Here is a 4526-nt window from a genome sequence, read left to right on the forward strand (position 1 = left end):
AAGGGCTGCTCTTGTAACGAAGGACACATCCTCAGTGTTGACCACTGTGTCCCCTTCGCCCAGTGTGGCTGTGTTCATGGTGGCCCCTACTACACCACTGACCAGATGTTCTACCCAACAAGTGTGAGGAGTGGTGCAAGTGCACCCAGGATGGAGAAGTATAAATAACTGAGACAACTTTAATAGGAGTATTTGTATTGAGATATTAGCTTGCTGTATATATGGATGGCTGTACAGAAATTCCATTGCACTTGTATTTTCAGTGATGTAAGAGAATCTCATCTGTAGGTGGAATGCAATAACTTCTCCTGCGGCCCCAACGAGATGTCTGATGTGGCGAACGGAGTCCTCAATTGCCATCTTGTGGGGAAATGGGTGTGTCCGGTGGCCCCCACTACCCGTCTTTCGACAGGCTGGCATATGACTTCCATGGCATGTGTACCTACACCCTGGCCAAGGGCAGTGGTCTGGAGGGGACCCACCTGGTGGGCTTCTCTGTACAGGTGGAGAACGAGAAGTGGAACAAAGTTGTCTGTCACCATGCAGGTGGCTATGGATGTGTACAACTACACCCTGGTCCTCAGTAAGAATGTTATGGGAGTCCTGGTAAGTAGGAGGGGGCATGTTGGTTTCTTACTTTGAATTAATAAAACATCCCCCATCTTGCCTTCACAAGCTGTTTTCTGTGTTTGTGATCATTGGAGCGACTCGGGATTGAGCATTTATTCTTTAGCAGTTTTGACAAGGTTTGACCACAAGACTGTTATCCTCCAACCAGGTGAATGGAATGTTCAACCACCTGCCCCTGAGTCTGAGTGGCGGGGCGGTGCAGGTCTTCCAGGAGGGCTTCCACTATATCATCACAACTGACTTTGGCCTGCACGTCACCTACGACCTCGTCTACCACGTTACGGTCACCGTGCCTGGAAACTATCGGGGCAAGACCAGCGGCCTATGTGGCAGCTTCAATGGTAAACCTGGTGATGACTTACTCCTGCCCAACGGCAAGCTGCCGAAAGATGTCACCATCTTCGGGAAGTCGTGGAAGGTGGTGATCCCGTCAAGTTGTGTGATGGTTGCACCCAGAACACCTTTCCCAGGTGTGACCCGTCAGAGGGCTGTGTTTGAGAAGCCCCACTACTGCGGGGTCATCACGGCACCAAATGGCCCCTTTGCCACCTGCCATAGCAAGCTGGACCCCAAGCCCTACTTCAACGACTGCATCTTTGACGTGTGTGCCTCAGGGTGATGGAGAGGTCCTGTGTGACAGCCTAAGCCTTCAACTGTCACATGGTTGACGTTAAGAACTGGAGGACGGCGTCATTTTGTCGTAAGTGCCCTCTAAGAGTTACTAGTGTTCCCTGAGACGGCTGCTTAGGTTACTCTATGTATGATGTGCTTCTGAAGAATGCTGCTGAATCCAAATTTCCAACACAAGCCTCTAGTCTACTCTTGCTTAGTGTTGTAATCATGTGTATGGCTAACTTTCTCTTGTTCTTTCTACCTCAGCCATAATGTGCCCAGCCAATAGTCACTACGAGGTGTGTGGATGTCTGTTCTACAGCCTGCTCAGGCCTCACAGAAATAGTCCAGTGTTCCACCAGTTGCTCTGAAGGCTGTGAGTGTGACACAGGCTTCTTCTTCAACCGATAAACCTTCGTAAAGCAGCACCAGTGCGACTGCTATGAAGATGGACGGTCCTATAAGGTAGAGGTTTGTGGTCTAGGATGATTTATCTGAAGGAGTTAGACCTGGTTTGGATGTGTTCCCCCCTTTTGAAAGTGGCATGATGCATTGTGTGTCCCCTGATGTAATTAATTTCCACCCGTCTGCCCAGCCTGGGTGTTGTATGAGGGAGACTGTGGCAGGAAGTGTTCCTGTGATCCAGTCAAGGGCCTAGTGTGTGACCACTCCTGCCCTAAGGACACCAAGTGTCTGGTCAAGAAGGAAGTTCTTGGCATGCTTCGACACTGGTAAGGCACAAACACATCTCTGAGTAGGGGAAAACATTCTGAATACTAGAGAGAACACTGCAGTAAACTCCATATTCAATTGCTACATTTAGTGGATTGTTACTGCACCCTTATCCTGTGTAGATTTGTAAAGCTGCTAACTGCCATGTGAAGGAGATGGGGCAGGCAGTGTGCCTTCCCCAGTACATAGGGACCTGTTGGGCGTGGGGTGACCTCCACTACCACACCTTCGACGGCTACAACTTCCAGGGAACATGCAAGTAAACTATCTCCACGACCTGTGGGGATCTGGTAGGACTGGTGCCCATCTCTGTCACCAAGATGAACGATAACCGTGGCAACAAGGCAGTGTTGTATTCGAGGGAGGTAGATGTGGCGGTGTACGGTTTTAACATCGTACTCAAGAATCAAGTGGGCCGCGTCATGGTGAACACATACTTGCTGTACTGCAATGTGTTTTTTATAATGCGCGCCAAGATTCATTAATTTAGCTTATGTTGGGGGAGACCTTGTGACTCACTTTCATGCAAACTCTGTCTCAGGTGGACAGGGAGGTAGTGAACCTGCCTCTCAACCTGGGCCAAGGTCAGGTGACTGTCTCCCAGCTTGGTAACCTGGCCATTCTGCAGACAAACTTCGGCCTGCAGGTCTCCTATGACTGGAACTCGAAACTGGTCATCCGACTTCCCAGCAGTTACTACGGCAATGTGTGTGGCAACTTCAATGACAGCCCCAGAGATGAGCTGCTGGACCAGGCCATTAAGGCAGTGATGACGGTGGTGCAGTGGACCAATGTCTGGAGGGTGAGGGTCCTGCCTGAGGATAAGTACTTTGACTGTTTGCCGTGTGACATGACCCAGAAGAAGCAGTATGAGTCAGCGGCCTTCTGCGGGGCCCTCATGGCCAAGACAGTGTTCCAGACCTGTCATGCCAAACTGGATCCCCAGGCCTTCGTGGACAGCTGTGTACGACATATGTGTTAACAAGGGGGACAGGACTATGCTGTGCCAGGCCTTGGCCACTTATGCCTATCTGTGTCGGCAGGAGGGTGTTGTGGTCAAGGACTGGAGAACCAAGTTTGGCTGCCGTAAGTAACACAGGGATAAAAAGGCTCAGAATAATCTGTCTTTGCACTAGGAGCCGAGCATACTGAATTATCCACTTCAGTATCACTGTGCTGAAATACCTGGCATAAACTTGAAACGTTTATGACATTTCTGACTTTTCCCTCAGCCATGAGCTGCCAGCCCCACAGTCACTACAAAGCGTGTGCCAACCCTTGCCCGCTTACCTGCCCCTTGTCAAATGAGGGCCCGCTATGTGCGAGTGTCTGCACGGAATCCTATGTATGTGACGAGGGTTACGTCCTCAGCGTTGGTCTGTGTGCCTGCCAAACCCTGCAGCTGCTCCTACCAGGGTCGCTACTACAAGGCTGGTCAGCGCTTCTGGGCAGACCATGTCTGTGGGCGCCTGTGAGTGTAACACCTCTCTGGGCATGGTGAACTGCTTCTAGGCCTCCTGTTCAGCCAATGAGAAGTGCAGTATGGGGGAACGCTCCTGCCTACCACTCAGCCACGCCACTTGCACCGCTGCAGGTGCATACCTTAGACGGGCACCGGTTTGACTACCAGGGTACTTGTGTGTACCAGCTGGTGGCTGTGTGACATGTCGCCCTCGTTAAAGAACTTTCTAACTTCGAAGGTCTCTTCCTGGTTCAATAAAGGTTACTTGGTCATGCATGCATACATTTTTCATATGGCTGGTCCCAGGAATCAAACCCACAATCCTGGTTTGTGGGGTGGATGAGCTTTAATAATCCAGGTTGTGGCTTCTAGAAATGTTTGCATAATTTCCAATCCTCAACAACAACTCAACCCTCTTCCTTGTCCCACAGCTCTGTCCAGCCTATAGCCTCTGTGCCCCAGGCTGCCCTGCCACCTGTGCAAGCCTCTCCTCCCTCTCCACATGTTGCCAGTGTGGTTTTGAGGGCTGCCAGTGTGACGAAGGCTACCTGCTGAGTGGTGATGCCTGCGTACCCGTGGCTCAGTGCGGCTGCTCTTACGGGGGGCACTACTACAGGAAGAGGGAGACCTTCTACCCCCAGGGTCAGTGTCTAGAACAGTGTACCTGTGGGGAGAACTGGGTAATCTCTTGCCACAAGGCCAAGTGTGTAGGCGGGGAGGTCTGTAAGATGGTAAAGGGGGTGTTGGGGTGCCACCCAATTGGGCAGGCCACGTGTTCGGCGTCAGGTGACCTCCACTACATGTCATTCGACGGCCATTGGTTTGACTTCCAGGGCACCTGCGTCTATACGCTGGCCAAGGTGTGTGAAGACTATAAAGGCAGACTGACTGGCTTCACCATGACTCAAGGGAATGAAAAAGTCAGAAATAACAATATACTTTTATTTTACTTAACTAGGCAAGTCAGTTAAGAACAAATTCTTATTTTCAATGAAGGCCTAGGAACAGTGGGTTAACTCCCTTGTTCAGGGGCAGAACGACAGATTCGTACCTTGTCAGCTCGGGGATTCGATCTGGCAACCTTTCGGTT

At 50.9% G+C, this 4526-nt stretch overlaps 1 pseudogene; it reads left to right on the forward strand.

Moving 5' to 3' along the window:
• The first annotated feature begins 2111 nt into the window (after positions 1–2111).
• LOC115176478 (IgGFc-binding protein-like) lies at positions 2112–2956 on the forward strand (annotated as a pseudogene).
• The last annotated feature ends 1570 nt before the right edge of the window (positions 2957–4526 follow it).

This window comes from Salmo trutta, chromosome 37 (assembly GCF_901001165.1).
Source record: "Salmo trutta chromosome 37, fSalTru1.1, whole genome shotgun sequence".
In the NCBI taxonomy this organism is placed as follows: domain Eukaryota; kingdom Metazoa; phylum Chordata; class Actinopteri; order Salmoniformes; family Salmonidae; genus Salmo; species Salmo trutta.